The 17,690-nt window shown below is 39.0% G+C and overlaps 1 protein-coding gene across 3 annotated transcripts in view; it reads left to right on the top strand.

Moving 5' to 3' along the window:
• Positions 1-17,690, top strand: part of GABBR2 (gamma-aminobutyric acid type B receptor subunit 2) — a 448,751-nt gene that overhangs the window by 151,094 nt on the left and 279,967 nt on the right. The gene's annotated exons all lie outside the window — the stretch shown is intronic.

Raw genomic sequence — 17,690 nt, 5'->3', positions numbered from 1 at the left:
GCTTTAGCTTGCAACTGCACCTTAGTGGTTTTTAAAAATCATCTTTATGGCTGCTTATTTTCACTGGTTTTATTTTTCTGTTTTAATTAATTTTTATCAAGAATATTTAGAGAAGATGAAAGATTAGAATTCAAGTATGCATGTAGGCATTTCAAAATATATTATTTAGTATTTAGACTACAAGGGCTGATGTTGGGGCCAATGCTGCTTAACATCTTCAGTAATGACTTCTAGTGTGAGGTGTCCCTGCCCATGCCGGGGCGGTGGAACTAGATGATCTTAAGGTCTTTTCCAACCCTAACCATTCTATGATTCTGTGACTTGGGGCAGAGCACAACCTCAGAGGTTTTGCAGGTATAACATAAATAGGAGGATTGGGTGGTATATGAGTTGGTCACTGTGCTCCCTGTGGCATGTCAAGAGGCTGGAGATCTTGGCCACCAAGTATTTTCTGAAGCAGAACAAAAGGAAATGCCAAGTCCTGTCCTTGGGAAGGAAGAAACCCCAGGTACTCACCTGTACAGGCTGGGTTATGTTTGGCTGGAAAGGAGCTTTAAGAAAAAGGCCCCAAGGCACCTCATGGGCATCAACAGGAGCCAGCAAAGTGCCCTTGTGGCAGAGGTGGCCAGCAGCACCTGGGTGGCACAAAGGAGAGCGTTACCAGTAGGTCCAGGGAAGTATGCGAGTCTTCTCTGCTCAGTCTTGACTAGAGCACATCTGGAGTAGTGGTGTGCTTAGGTTTAGGCTTTCCATAACAAGAGAGACATGGGCATACTGAAGCAAGCCTATCAAAGGACAACTGAAAGGATGTAGGCATTTGGGCATCTGTCATATAAGGAGAGCCTGAGAGAGTTGGGATTGTTTAGCCTGGAGAAGAGAAGGATCAGGGGTGACCTTATATGATGTATAGATATAGATCTTACACAGCATAAAATCCTTAGGATTGTTTTTTTTTTTTATAGTTTCATTTTATAAGAATGAAGGCAACATTTGACACTATGAACAACTACTTTGTTTCCAGGAATCAACAGGCATAGCTCACATCTCACAATAGGCTGCAGTTATGAATCCCAGTGGTACTCAACAGCAGCACTTTGCACATGCCATTAGTGCTAGGTTTGGATGAAAGCTGCAAGGAGCAGAGGTGCTGTGGGGGGCTAGCTGCCTTACCTCTGTGCTGCGACACAGGGATCGACTGCCCTACGGTGTCTGCTCCTTCACTGACCAGTGGTGGTTGGGTCAGGAGATGGGGAGAGAGATCACTGTGGAAGGAAGTGAGGGTCAGATCAGCCAGGGTAGGCACCATTTTCTCCAGCCCTTTCAGTTGTTGGGCTGCTTGATCTACCCTCGCTTTTCTATTGCACCTTCTTTATGAACAGCTTCTGATACTTTCCTCTTCAGAGCAGCTCAAGAGGAGGCAAGTTAAGGTTATGCCATTGATAAAAGGATGGCTGTTTTGTGCCTTTGTATTGTGGGTCTCAAAAAGAAGGCAAATGTGTACTGCAGGAGAGAAGGGAGGAGTATGAAGGCATACGATGGAGTGGAGGCACGTGTCTATTCCCAGACTCACCCTCTCAAAATTGGAGTGGCCTCTCACTCTTCAAAAGCTGTTGTGAAGCAGTGCTGTACCTTCCCAAAGCAAGGTCCAAGAAATACCCGAAAGCTATAGTAGTCTCTCTGGAGTCGTCCCCCTCTGCTGACACCTTCCGACCAGCTCCCTTCCAGCCACCATACTGACTTGAGTCCTGCAGTCTCAGAACTTGAATAAATATGTGGGTTTACTTTCAGTGAGTAATAGAAGCTGTCAACATAGGAAAATTATAGGCATTGATCTTTATGTGTAACATCAATAAGTAATAGTGTCAAAATTTCTGAATTAATATGTACTCTGCATGAATACAGAAAAAAATACTTTCCATCAGCAGTGAGGCCATTCCATTTGCATTTGATTAATAATTTGAAAGTAGACATCACTTTAACACAAAAGGACTTGAAACAACTACAATTTGAATGACATCCTGAAACCATCAACAAATTTTATAGCCCTCGTAGAGGAGAGTATAATACTTACATATACTTTTTTTCTGGACTCACTAATTCAAAACACTTCCACACCATATGTTTTGAGGCTTTACTCTGCTTTGTTTTTTGGTTGTGACTCCTGCTGTCTCCAGGGAAACTTCATCTCTATGGTGCATAGTTTTGTGCAAAAAACAGTGAGAAAGCCTTCGACCCATCTGCCTCTCTTCCATATTTAGCTGGCTGTCGTAGGGGGATAATTGTGCCTGACTCCCCAGAGGAAAATGGTCTCAGTTGCAGTACTTACACTGCTCTGGTGAGACCCCACCTGGAGTACTGTGTCCAGCTCTTGAGTCCTCCGTACAGGAAAGACATGTACCTGTTGGAGAGGGTCCAGAGGAGGGCCATAAAAATGATCAGAGGGATGGAGCACCTCTCCTATGAGGAAAGGCTGAGAGTGTTGAGGCTGTTCAGCCTGGAGGAGAGAAGGCTCCAGGGAAACCTTATTGTGGCCCTTCAGTTCTTAAAAAGAGCCTATAAGAAAAATGGGGAGAGACTTTTTAGTGGGGCTTGTTGTGATAGGATGAGGGGTAATGGGTTTAAACTAAAAGAGGGCAGATTCAGGCTGGATGTGAAGAAAAAAATCTTTACAGTGAGCATGGTAAAACACTGGAACAGGTTGCCCAGAAAGGTTGTAGATGCACCATCGCTGGAGACATTCAGGGCCAGGCTGGATATGGTTCTGGGCAATCTGATCTAGTTGAAGATGTTCCTGCTCATTGCAAGGGGGTTGGACTAGGTGGCCTTTGAAGGTCCCTTCCAACCAAAAATATTCTATTATTTGTCCAGTAATCTGTCCTTTTAATATGATTTTTGAAGAATTAAGGCACAATCAGTTTTCTTAACTGTTTAGTTTAAACTTTTAAAGAGATCAAAGCCGCAGGAGTTAAGAGGCTGAAGTGTCAAAGAACTGCACAATGGTTAGGGTTAAGATCATCTTGTTCCATGCCCCTGCAGGCACACCTCTCCTAGACCGGGTTGTTCGAGGCCCTATTCAACATGACCTTGAACGTTGACAGGGGTGGAGCATTTATCACTTCTTGGGCAGCCTGTTCTAGTGCCTCACCACCCTCTCAGTAAAGAACTTCTTCCTTATATTTAACCTAAACTTCCCCTCTTTAAATTTTAACCCGTTACCCCTTGTCCTATCGCTACAGTACCTTATGAAGAGTCCATCCCCAGCATCCTTTTAGGCCCCCTTCAGATACTGGAAGGCTGCTATGATGTCTCCATGCAGCCTTCTCCAGGCTGAACAGCCCCAACTTTCTCAGCCTATCTTCATACAGGAGATATTCCAGTCCCCTCCTCATGGCCCTCCTCTGGACTCATTCCAACAGCTCCATGTCCTTCTTATGTTGGAAACACCAAAACTGTACGCAGTGCTCTAAGTGAGGTCTCACAAGAGCAGAGTGGCAGGATCACCTCCTTCGACCTGCTGGTCATGCTCCTTTTGATGCAGCCCAGGATACAGTTGGCTTTCTGGGATGTGAGCGTACACTGAAGCCAGCTCATGTTCATTTTCTCATCAACCAACACCTCCAAGTCCTTCTCCACAGGGCTGCTCTGAATCTCTTCTCTGCCCAACCTGTAGCTGTGCCTTGGATTGCTCTGAATCCAGGTGTAGGTGTTTTCTAGGTCCCTCAGTATTTCACAATACTTTAATATCTGTATAGATCTGATTATTTTTCTGGAGTTTATTCAGCCAAGTGTGGTGTAGGTGGCTGCATCTGATACTCTCACAATAGTCTCCCATTAGTGCCTACAGTAGTGTGAAGCAGATGCTTCTAGGGAGTGATTCATTTCACCTTAAGGTTTATTCCAGGCAAGTCAATACAAGTTATGATGTACCAATATAAACCACATCCAACTTGAATCTTTACACTGCCGTTAATATACTGGGAGGTAAAATTCCTCGTGTAAACTTAAGAAAATCTTGTCTTAGAAAGCATTTGCTGTCCTTCGCTTACTGTTCTCTGAGGTCCAAGTGACCAGGTCTTTTCAGCAGCTGTAGACATCTGAAATTCCTTCATTGACCATGTGGACATGTAATCATGCAGCTGGTTAGATACCCGTGTTTGCATTTATCAGCCCAAGTACTCGCAAAGCCAGGTTTTGAGCAGATTATAAATAAATTTTAATAAATGTATATTTTAATATAAATAAATAAATTTTCTGACTACACCACCCAAATCTTTGAAGGCTGTGAGAATGAAGACTTCAGGCCCACTGTGGGAGAGGATCTAGTTCAAGACCGTCTTAAGAACCTGAACATGCACAGGTCCATGGAACCTAATGAAATCCATCGGCGGGTCTTGAAGGAGCTGGCAAATGAAGTTACTAAGCCACTGTCCATCATATTTGAAAAAACAGCAGTCAGGTGAAGTTCCCAATGACTGGAAAAAGGGAAATATAACCCCCCATTTTCAAGAAGGGGGAAATGGATGACCTGGGGAATTACAGACCAGTCAGTCTCACCTCTGTGCCTGGCAAAATCTTGGAGCAGATTCTCTTGGAAGGCATGCTAAGGCACATGAAAATCAACAAGGTGCTTGGTGACAGCCAGCATGGCTTCACTAAGGGGAAATCCTGCCTGACCGATTTGGTGGCCTTCTATGATGGGGCTACAGAACTGATGGACAGGGTAGAGCAGTTGACGTCATCTACCTGGACTTGTGCAAAGCACTTGACGCTGTCCCGCACAACATCCTTGTCTCTAAATTGGAGAGATGTCGATTTGATGGATGGACCACTCGGTGGATAAAGAACCGGATGGATGGCCACAAGCAAAGAATTGTGGTCAATGGCTCAATGTCCAGCTGGAGACCAGTAAGGAGTGGTGTCCCTCAGGGATTGGTGTTGGGAGCGGTCTTGTTCAACATCTTTGTCGCTGACATGGACAGTGGGATTGAGTGCGCCCTCAGCAAATTTGCCGATGACACCAAGCTGTGTGGTTCGGTTGATACGCTGGAGGGAAGGAATGCCATCCAGAGGGACCTTGACATGCTTGTGAGGTGGGCTGATGCCAACCTCATGAAGTTTAACCATGCCAAGTGCAAGGTCTTACACCTGGGTTAGAGCAATCCCAGGCACAGCTACAGGTTGGGCAGAGAAGAGATTCAGAGCAGCCCTGTGGAGAAGGACTTGGAGGTGTTGGTTGATGAGAAAATGAACATGAACCAGCAGTGTGCACTCGCAGCCCAGAAAGCCAACTGTATCCTGTGCTGCATCAAGAGGAGCATGACCAGCAGGTCGAAGGAGGTGATCCTGCCCCTCTGTTCTGCTCTCGGTGTGCAAGGCCAGGTTGGACAGAGCCTTGGGTGACATGGTTTAGTGTGAGGTGTCCCTGCCCATGGCAGGAGCACTGGAACTTGATGATCTTAAGGTTCTTTCCAACCCTAACTATTGTATGATTCTATAAGAAAGGCCAAGATTGCTTGTGTTCACTGCATCCATACACGGTGTCTCTGTGTTTCTTTTTGGTCTATTCATCTCTTTTTTTCCTACTGTGTGTCTTCCTTTTTCAGTGCACTGAACAGCACCTCTTTTGTTCTGTCGTGCTGTTTTTCCATCTATCTCACAGTCTCTTATCCAGTTCTTGCAGTGTTGCTTATTTCCTGCCAGGATTTCCTCCCTGCTTTTTATCTTCAGAACCTTGTTTTGGCATGGGTCAAGAGGCTGAATTCAAGCTGGCCACCTTCTGATCACTCTTTATCTGTACTCTGGGAGTACTCTGCTCAGAGTAATCTGAATCTCTGTACGAGTTGAAAATCAGGAGTCCAGGTAGCTGGGGTATAAATAAACTACTGCTATGGCAGAAACAATAGCTGGAAATTCTAGTATCTTATTGATAGTAAACTGGATGAATCTGATAACCATATTAAGAAAAAAAAAAAAAAAGAAAAAGGAAGAATGCTTAATAATTTCTAGGACTTTGTGAACTTGCTGCAAAGATATCATACACACGTTAGGAAAATAGCTTTTTTTTCTACTGCTCAGTCAGAGAGGTGGTCTCTTACTTGTGGTTTGTTATCTTTTCTTACCGTATAAATAATCAAATACACCAGGCATCTCAGTTCTCAAGGGCATAGTTCTTTTCAGTAGGTAAGTTGGGGGGGGGGGAATTAAAAATATCTTGATCATTAGCAAACTTAACTATTCTACTTCAGAGAATTTCTGAGTAACCTGCTTGTAAAAAAGGCAATGAATATAATTAACGTGACTTTCTTTATCACCCAGATGCGCAGTGCATTAATATAGGTTATTAGTACATGTCTTGATATGTATTCTTAAAGCTGACATTATTTTAACTGTGGGAGGTACTTCAAAATTTATAGTGAAAGTTTGTTAGCACAGAGTACAATATAATGAGGAAAAGCCATCCAGATCACTAATGTGATTTCTGAAATCCTTAGCTAAATACTAACAGTTTATATTTTCTGATGTGGAATCACACTGGTCACCTTTGTCAAAGATGCTTTCCATTCACCCTGCTGTTTGTCCCATCATGAGTTTGTCCCACAGAGGGAGTAAAAATAGTAGACTTGTTCACGTTTGTCAGGAATGTGTCCAAGAGTAGCTGAAAAAGACCAGAACTCCTCAGCCAATATACAGAAGTGCCCAAAATAATGGAAGCCAATGTCAGTAACCTGTTAAAGCCAAGTAAACAAAGCCAGAAGATATGTGTGTGATTAAACAATAACAAAAAAACCCCAGTGACAACAAAAAAAACTGAACAAAAAACAACAACAGAAAAACAACAAACCAAAGAAAAATCCAATAAAACACAAAAAAAAAAGGCAAAAGGAAAAAAAAACACAAGTGTGACAACAATTTGGTCAGAAATGTATAAAAATAAATGGCAATTCAGAAACCACTGGATTGCATATGAGAGTATTGAGGAAAGGCAAGTGACTTTAAAAATTACAGCTTAATCACTGCACATGAGAAGTGAGTAATAAATAATGAACTACATGAGATTTAATTAGGAAAGATGATATTTAAACTAGCCTCCCAAAACTAATAAGCACTACCAAACTCTAATGCATGTATGAAGTTTCATATATGAGTTCCTTCTCTCAAATCAATATAACTCTTGAAATATTAAAAATGAAAGTATATTCTTAAGCACTTTCCTGGCTCCATTATAAAGATCAAGCACAAAGATATTCTTTGTATGTGAAAAATTAAGGCTACATTGCCTTTATTACTATATATGCATGTGGAGTAATTTAATTCTGTTTTTATCTCACCTGGATTGGTGTAAGTTATGGAAAATAGTAGAAGAAAAGTAGATTGATAAGGACTTTTTTCAGGAATAGATGGGATTGTAATGAACAGTTTTATGGAACAAGTGACAAAAAAGATAACAAGGTCTAGAGAAAACATTCGGTTACCAGCCTGCAGGAACTAGGACGGTGGCAGCAACTAAGGAGAAATGGTTGAGAGATCTAATTGAATTGTGCATAATCTTAAATGGTGTAGATAATGTTAATGCTTTCTACCCAGCATGCATTCTAAGACCAGGGGCAAGTACTGTACTTAAAATCAAATGCAGACATAAAGAAACATTTATTAAATTAATAGTAACTGCTGAAGTGACCTGCAAGGCATAGGTATTGACAAAAACACATTGAGGGTTATTCAGGCAACAACTAGCTGATGTCCTGGAGGCACTGGTGCTGTAAGGAAGCACTCACACTTTCTTCTACTTCCTCAGTGACATTCAGGAGGGGATTTTTGTTTTGTAACTGTACTCAGACCAAGACTGTTTGCCATTTTTTGTTTTATAAAAGTAGATTAAAACACCTCTTAAGACTTTTTTACAACCACTTATAAATTAGAAACCACAGAATACAGCTCTAAGTTGACAAATAGTTTTGTTACTTAGGTTGTCTGAATATATCTGCATGAACATTTTGAGTCGCATGCATTACTGAAAAGCTTTGTACGCATATTTTTCTATCTAAAGCATCTTGTTAAAATCTGTATTGACTGCAGATTAAGAAAACCATAAAGTATGTGTGATCTTGTTTTTTTCTTAGAGGAGGATCAACAACATATTTGACATTTTAATGTCAAATATATTATAGTCATAATTATGATTGGCATTTTTCCTGAAGGTTGTAATGTGGCAATGTAACTCAAGTTGTCCTTGCTGCTGGGCAAGCAGTATTTATTTTGCTGGCAACGTCTGTCGGCAAAGAAAGTTACATGATTCTTTTTGTTTCACTATCAGCCCTTCAGCAAGCCCTTGATTTCTGTAGCATAACCCCCCTTTATCCATTATTAGAGAAGGTACAGTTCCAGGTGACTGATGTCGGACTACTTTAAACACTTCTGATGGAGCATGACTGCAGCATGCGGTGCTGAGATATCAGAAAAGTTATAGAGCTGAAAGAAAAAGTAAATTAGGCCCGGCAAAGTGCAGAATTAGTGCTGGGGTATTGTTCTCAGGGCCTGATAAGGCATCTCTCTGCTGTGCTGCTCCATGTAAACAGCTTATTTATATATCACTACATTGCATAGTGAGCATGTCACCTGTTTCAGTTTAGAAATTCCAGGATTTCTTGCTTAGATTTGAAACCTGAGAATGAAGAAATAAACCAACCACTAATTCATGACTTAGGGCTGTGAAAAATTATTTCTCGAAGCATTTCAGTAAACCGTGAGTGAGCATGGTGTCCTTTATTTCTTTAGATGTTATATTTCCAATAAAAGAAATGAAAGATGGGACAGAATTGGGACTATTGGGAATGTACATTATTAGGGTCCACACTCAACAAAGAACTGGGGAATTCTTATCTTAAATCTCACCAATGGTCATTCTGCCCATTTCCATTAGAGTATAGGGCTCATTTGCTCACAAGAACAAGACACCCCCATATTGCACAATTAAGGTATCTTTGTATTGGGGAAGTTTTATCCTCCTTTTCATCACTTAAAGGGGAGGAAAATAGTAAAATAGATATTTGAAATCCAAATGTAGACAGAACAGCTGTAGATTTAACATGTTAGCTGGATGAAGTCTGACAAACAATACTTATAGAATGATAATAGTTTTGGGCAGCCAGCCAGGAACATTCTGTTGTGAATAGGTCTGGAAAGATTTTATCAAAGGTGAAATGTTTTACGAAGTTGTCATTTTTCACTAAATTTTGAGGATGATCTGTTATAGGCAAGAGACTAGGAGGCTATGTAGGAAGAGGTTAAGAGTGTAGGAGATTCTGCTTGATTTAGGTTGAACAACAGTGCCGTGACTGAAGCAGAGCTGGGATTTGAAGCTGAATTCTGGTCTGATCCAGGCCAGTAGCCAAATGCTAAGCAACTGAGTGTGACAGACAATGATATACAGCCCTCTTTTGCAGTGCAGTTTTATTATGAAAATGCTCAAAAGGTTTTGTCTTTTATTCAGTTTGGAAATGAAAACAAATTTTTCAGCAACTTCTGTAGATCTGCCATTTAATTTCAATATTCTGGTCAACCTCTAGCAGTAAGCAGGACATGTGTGTTAGGTGTAAATGCTTTGTGCCCAACATGGATCTGAAAATATTTTCTGGAGAGTGAAAAAGGATTTAACAATTGCCACGGTTATTCCCTAAGTACTCTTTTTTTTTAAAGGTCTGCATCAGACTGTGATAGACCTTTTCTAAATGTGTGGTCAGAAGAAATAAAGCATTGAAAAGGGGATAGCAGTTGTTTATTTTCCATTAATACTGAAAGAATCAAGTTAAACTGAATGCTGAACTTTTACTTGTGGATGGGGTGATCTGTATGAGATCATTTTACCTCCTGTTCAGCTGGCTACCTACAGAAACAATAAGTTGTAGTCTCTATCAACTGCTGGTTGTACTGAACTGAAGGACACCCTCCATAACTTCATGATATACTTCCTTGGCACATCTCGGGAGTAAGTTGAATGCATTAAGTTTTTTAGGCAGTATTTATTAGACCTTACAGTGAATCCCATGGCTTGGATTTCATCTATAAGTTTGTTCTTCTCTGAACACTAATAACTGTTTTATTTTCTTTTCACCTGAAAAGTTGTTCTAGGAATTCATTTAACTTTTTTTTTTTTTCCCTAAGAAGTTCTTAAATGTAGGCTCTGGCTTGTATGAACAGATGGGTGGATGTTTTAATCTTTCAGCCCAAGAGGCAGGTGAAGCAGTAATACTAATATCTAGATAATTGTCTTCATTTTTTTTTCTCAGCACATCTGCTACAATTTTTAGCTAGTATGTATCTTCTCCATTGCTTGAAGACAATAAAAAGCCCTCAACTGATGAACAATTCAATCACTACTCTTTAACATTGCCCACAGACTTTATCAGAGTAGAGTGTTTTACCACCAAAAGACCAAACTCTCGCTTGGTTTTTACTTCTTGCATTCAGGCATCTGTAGTCCCTACTGAGTCATGCTGGGAGTAGGTCAGGCTACTCAAGCAGGAAGCAAACAGGGCTGGATGTTCCTTTCCTATAGGCACACATTTTTTAGCTGAAGTACTCCTCATATGGATTTTATTTTATCTAAACCATTTTCCATCCCCAAAAATATTGATTCATTCAGTAGCCAGAATTGCTTCCTGAAATGTCTCTAGAGCAGCATGCAGCTGAATATCAGTCTTATTGTGATTGGATTAATTCACTGGAATGCCATCAGTGTGGAGGCGGGTGCCTTCCAACCTTGAGACCAGCTGGAAGTGCTTTTTCTGGAAACTCCCAGGTGCCAAAAGGCAGTCAGTGGAAGCAATTTCAGACACAGAATTAATGAAGGTAACGGCAGATGATACTGGGCAGGAGTATTTGGCAAAACATCTGATTTTTAAAAGGAACAGTAGCTCTAATCAGATGGGTAATGTGTTATGGGTGATGAAAGGGATGTTCGTTCTCAAGATCCATTCTTGTCCAGTGCGCTTAATACGGTGCGTATTTTTATGGTTCCCATTTGGTTGAGGTATACTGCCCATGCGCCAGCTAGTAAGTCATCATAGATATTCTCCTAGACTTCCATTTTGCACTTGCAAATGTCATAATGAAAGCCCATACAGAGTTAACAGAATATTTTTTCAATGATCATTAGTTGTATTTGTTATAGCACTGAAGTTTGTCCAATCCCGTAAAGTCTTCTGAATGTAAGTATGGTGGAGTCTCCAGAGCTTTCATTCAAGTAAATATTTAAGAGTGTTTATGACAGGTAAAAATGTACCTGATTTACTACTGCTGGAAGAGTATAATTTCTTGTTAGTGTTTTCTCCTTTAGTCCTTCTTCTTTTTTTGTTCAATTAATGTTAGTGTGTTACCTGTTCTATTTAGGGGTCAGGATCAGAGTACAGCTTGCCACTTTGATTCGTAGGTCTGGTTCAAAACCACCTAATTTACTGTCTATATACAGACACTTAACACCAGCAGCTGTGTGAGCAGATTCTCAAGAAACATATCTTCATTTCTTGACCTTTATTACTGTGTTGTTTTCAGCCTCTTTGAAGATCAATGCAGGACTTCTGTCAATGAAATTGTTGCATTTAGCTTCTTGTGTTGAAATATCTTCCAAAAACATAGGTGTTTTTGACCATCTTTGCAATATTATTTCCACATACTTTTTCTCTAAATCATTCATCAAATGTAGATGATACATTTTGTCCGTTGGGATGGGAAGGAGCAGTGTAATATATCACTTTCATACTTCACATACTATCATGTATTTCTTAAGGTTCTCTTTAATATTCTTCTGGATTATATGTCGCTATTTCTTTATTCCAAGTACTGTTATTGTATTAAAATTTATTCATAACTTGACTAGTGGTAAGATCAAGGTCAGTGGTAGTTCTTCACACCTGGGCAAGTTGGTTTCTATACTAAGGTTACTGTTAATCTTTAAGTAGTGAATTAACGTTTAACTTAGGTTTTTATATTTTGTGTCTTTTAATATTTATTACAAAACATCAATAACTATTCAATTGAAAATGCAATTTAACTGTTATGCTATGATCTTTGAGTTAAGAGTATATTGTTTAACTCATATGCGACATCATCTAGTGCTGTCGCAAGAGTTGCAGCAGGCAAATCTTTTTAAGTCTTCATTATTCATTAGTTTCCATTCTGGTCCTTGTAGCTCCTGGGACCATCAAGTCATCACATGCCCACTCTCGAGTATTATTATTGTTGGCACAGGCTTGTCAAAGCACTAGAACTCCTGGCAAGGCACACAAAGGAATGGTGTATAGTGTCAAAAGCACACATTGCTGCAAATTATCATCTTCCTGAGTTTTGTCCTTGTTATTTTCCTATGGCAAGTTTCTATGGGTGCAATCCTATGCCATTATAAGAGTATTTTCAGTGGAGCTTTATGACATTCTGCCTTCATTTTGGAATAAATTATTTACATTTTCATTTTTCACAGAATATATTGCTTTGTATCTAAACATACATGGCATGAAATCTTAGTTACAATGATAATAGTTCATATCACCAATTGAATCAGGAGTGTATATCCTGTTTAGCAGCGCTGATTTATCAGCAGAATCTAGCTTTCTAGAAAAGCTACAGGAAATACAGGTGATATCTGCCATATATAAGAAGTTCTCCATCAATTTTGCAACAACTAGGGGCTGGTTTGAATTTCTAGGGATCATTATTAAAATACTTGTACAAGCCACAGTGCAGAAGCCTAGGAAAATTAAGCTAATCCCTCTGGTGCTCAATAATATAATTTTCTCTACCTGCAAACATGAAACAGTTGTCACAGCAGATGACATTTTAATGAAGGGAGATTACCCTGTTACCTAAGGTGCTTCTCCCCACGTACCACCCCCCCACCACCCCCCCCCCCCCAACATATAGCACTCCACAAGAGCAGAGTGTACCTTTTTTTTCCACAGCCTTCTCCTTTGGAGAGAGAAACAAGTGGGGAGAGTAACATGTCATTCTCAGTGTGGGATTGACATATCCAGATGCTCTAGCACCTTCTGCCAGATGTCAGGCTCCTCCTTTAAGTTCCTGGGGAGTTTGCTGTGGGAGAGAGGTGTTTCTGATCCTCTAGCCTGCTCTAAGGGCCACTCTGCTTTATGAGGGGGGTGCGGTTTCCTGCCCTACTGGTTCTACAGACCTACAGGTTTGCTAAGGGTTTCTGTTACTGATTTGCGTTAGCTAATACCGTCTTAAATAAATGTGGCTCCTGAGCAGACCTGTTGCTTTAGATGAGGGTGACTGTTTATCCCAGGGATAGATAGGCTTGCTTATATTTTCAGTCTTCTGTACACCATCACAGTTGAAAACTTAAACATAAATGTTTCCTAGAGATAATGAAATAACCAAATACCAGAGACTGTCTGCCGTTTCTGGTGGTTTCCCTTCCCTCTGCAGTTCCTGGGGCAGCAGTGTGCCTTCAGCCCTCCAGCTTCCAGCTGCTTGGACTTCTACAGGCCATAGATACACTCTCTATATAATGTTGCATCCTTTTCTAATTTTGTTTCAGCTTTCTAAATACCCATCCTCTCTTTCAGAACTCCTCATTTCTCATTGATTTCATTAGTGTTGCATCCCATTTTCTTATCACCTAACCCTTCCTGCTTCTATGTCTTTCTTTCACTGTTACTTCCTCAAATGGGAACATTCTTGCTTTAACTTGAAAGCACTTTAAATTGATGTCCTTGATTTAATCTACCACACCTCATTTCAGCTTACCACAGGGTTATAGAGCTTTTACTCCCCTTCTGCAAAATTGTTCTTTTCTACACTTTAACATACTTATATTTTTTCCATCTCACTTTATCTACTGTCCCTTCCATGAAACTATGGATTTACAGCAAAATTGATATTTTCTTTTTTCAAAAAGCATCATCTTTCTGAAGAAAATTTGATGGATCCAAGCATGTACATGGCAAAAAGACAAACAAAAAAAAAACCCAAACCCCAACACATTAATAAAATCCTTCTGTATATTTTTCAGCTTTTCAGCAAAGTCCACCAGTTCAAATTCCTTAGCCTAGCCATCTGTCGTAATAGGCTGAAGCATTTCTCATAATAGTTTTATCATATTGTCTCCCTGCTGTCCTCTCTATTATCAAATTCTACTTTCACTCTCAGCTTGAAGCTAAAGAAATCTCCTTGACTTCTGTGGAATGATGTTTGGTTGGTTGTTTGCATTTGGTTTTTGTTGTGGGGTGTTTTTTTTGTTTTTCTTTTTTTTTCTTAAGTAAAATCTGTCTCATTGTCCTTTTCAATTTTGGATAATTTCATTTTTTTTTTAGTACAAAAAATATCCTACATTTTATGACTTCATAATCCTTTACCATAAAGCATTCTTCTACACACACAATGTTATCGAGTCCTTTCCCCATCACTTTTAATCTTTTGTTGTTTTCTAAGTCACATCATTTCCTGAATTATTTTGCTTTGGACCCATTCCAGAACTGTTATTAATTGCTTCCTTTCTATTCACAGAGTAGGATAAAGCCATTAGCTGTGTTTCTGCTCTGCTTCTCTTTTTCTAGAAATGAAGCACAACTGTTCAGCTCACTTTTGAGCCAGCCATCTATTTATCTTTCAAACAGAAGAATCTGCAAGACTACAGATCTGAGTCTAGACATACTGCAAAATACCACAATGACTTATAGAGTTAAAATTATATGAGTGTAGTTAAATCTCATTAGCTAGATCTGATTTCCAGGTACTCAGATAACAGTCTTGAAATCTGGATTCTAAGTTAGTGGAAATTCTGGCACTGACTTCAGTGGGCTTTATGGACCTCTCTAGTTAGCTGTGATTTTGCTCCTGCATGGTCTGTGTAGTATATTACAGGGAGAATGCCACGGTAAGCTAAACATTGCAAAGTAAATTGACTTCAGGTGAAGTACTCAAAAGTCTTTTGCACTGATTCCTTTTATATTGACTGTATGCATTAACATTCTTGTTTTTCTTTAACATGTGCAGACAAAATGCATTCTGATGAAATTCTGCTAACTATAATCCACTTATATAGTGATCACACAAGTAATAAGAATAATTTAAAAAGTCATAAACAGTGCATTTTTGCTGTTAAAATACTTTGTATTTCATTTCAGAATTTAAACAGACAATAGCGATATTAAGGCAACAGAACTTTCACTAAATTATACCTTTTATGAAGAAATAAACATTCATTTTTCAATACCTTGTCTGTTTGTTTCTCATTTTGTACTACAGTTAATATTCTTACTTGAAAAGGTAAAACTTATTCTCTGTTTAAATATTTTAAACTGTTTAATCTCCAAAATCTCCATGTGAGTCATAGCATATACAAATTGTATCCAGCTGTAAGCAGATGTTCTAAAGAGAGATTTCTCAGGGGTAACCTGAGAAAAAGCTTCAGTTTTTCTGACAGTATTCAAACTGATAGATATCTATAATATGTATATTATGGATTTTCTTTTTTCAATAGATCTGTGTACACACACATAGGAAGCCAGTTTGCTTATGCATATGCATATACGCAAACAGCACACACACAATTATGATATACCTGGTATATGTCCACTGTGTCCTCTATTTTATGTCAGTTTAAAAAAAAAAAGCCAACTTTTTTTTTTTGTCTTTCATTACCATTTCAAGAAATATAATGAGTTTTGTCCTTTTCCATCTTTCTTCTTCTCAAAGCAGAATACTGAGTGCTGATGACTTTTTACTTAAGTTCATTGCATGTCTCCAAACTCTCATAGGGACAATTTTGTGAAAAGTTCAATATTTTCAATGACTTAACTTCTGTGAGAAAGAAGGAGAAAAAAAAAAACAAACAAAAATAAAACCCAAGGACTGACATAACTATTTTAGGTTATCTGTCCATCTCTCTTGAGTTTCTTATTAATAGTTTAATATGGTAAAGTGATGCAGAATGAGACCAACCATGGTATATGTGATACTTGAAAGAAAGGCCTCTGAACATAACCTACATTCCAAGAATTGCTTGAGGATGAATTTTTCCCATTTTATATTTTAATAAAACCTTCCTTGAAAAAGAAAATGTTCTTTTGTAATTCGGGTGTTATTAGTATTACGCATAAATCTGGTTTCATCTCATCTCATTTCACTTTACATGGCTCAGAAATCTAAGTTATGAGTCTTCTTCATCTTTCTTTAATCAATGAGAAGAGGTAAGGTTTTGCTTCACTGTTTCCAAAGGAAATTTGGGGAATTAAAATACTAATTTAGGTACTTTAAGCCACTAAAACGTCAAAGGATGGATCTGAATTGCCTTGCTTATATCACAGATCTTCATCCTAAAGCCAGCTCACAGATATAGAGGTGCTCCTCATTACTAAGGCTTTTTGTACTTCTGATAAGAAAAAATTACTGTTCAGTCTGTAAACCTGAGTTTGGTGAACCTTGATGATGTTGCTTGTCACTATTGTTATTTCAGCATTGCTCCTTACTTCTTTTTCTTAAGAATCAATCAAGTTACATTTGGTCCAAAACCGTAATAACTTGAAAAGCAAGTCCTTTGCAGTCACCAGGCTGCTGAGAGACGTTCCTCTTCATGGTGGATTTCTAAAGTCCTCTTTATTAGAGATAGAAGTCCTTATGTCCAATTTCATTGTGCAATGGGTACATGGAGTTCAGCGTTGCAAGGCTAGACAGAAAAGCTGGCTAGGTCTACCTGGCAGACCTTCATTCTTTTTCTCTTGAAATTGGCTCTTTGCAAACTCATTGCTGAATACTAAATGTCATAAAACTCTAAGTGAGCCAACCAATATGGTTTGGGAAAATCAAGATGACGGTATTACAGTACCTCATATCGCACTTTTTTTTTTTTCTTTCACAAAATCTAATAAAAGAACAGTTGCTGTATTAAAAGTGCTTTACCTTGGAATTACATAGCAGTAGAATGTCTTAAAAAAAATGTTCGCTAGCTGTTGATTGGTGAACAGAAAGAATCTCTTTTTCAATAGTATAGTATAAACTGTCCAGCTATGCACACTTTAAGTTGTTTGGATAGCAGGGCTTTTAGTTAGGAAATTATATTCATGTGGTTATAGCAATGCAATATGTTCTTTGTGAGTCTAAAATCATAAAATCATAGAATGGTTTGGGTTTGAAGGGACCTTAAAGATCACCTAGTTCCAACACCCTGCCATGCCAGAGAGACCTCCCAGTGGACCAGGTTGCTCAAAATCCCATCCAGCTGCCCTTGAGCACTTCAGGGATGGGGCAGCCAAAACTTCTCTGGGCAAACTGTCAAACAGAGAATGAGTCCTGTCTCTGCCAGGCTGAATCTGTACTTTATAACATGAAGAAAAGGTTAGAACTGTTATTTCAGATTAAATTTGTCTATTTGGAATCTTAAAAAAGAGTATTTGTCCCAAATATACTGCATGGTTGATTGAAGAAAATGTGTATAGTGTATATGCTAATACTGTGCTTGTATGTACTTATATAGTCTTGAATTTGCCTGCATTTCTGACTCTATTGAGTTGGACAGACTTAATATAACTGTATTAGGGATATTATTTGTGGACAGTCATACCAATTTGCATTAAATCAGTACTTAAAAGAAGCCCTTTAACTGCTATCCAGAGCTGAAAAAAAAACACTTGAGAAACACATTCCTAGTAACCTAAAAATACTGGATGGAACAACCACAA

This window comes from Pezoporus occidentalis, unplaced genomic scaffold, assembly GCF_034315485.1.
Source record: "Pezoporus occidentalis ecotype Australia unplaced genomic scaffold, CSIRO_AGI_Poc_V1 ctg132, whole genome shotgun sequence".
Taxonomy (NCBI): Eukaryota; Metazoa; Chordata; class Aves; order Psittaciformes; family Psittacidae; genus Pezoporus; species Pezoporus occidentalis.
The sequence above is the reverse complement of the archived record's forward strand: the minus strand, read 5'-3'. Positions and strand labels throughout refer to the sequence as shown.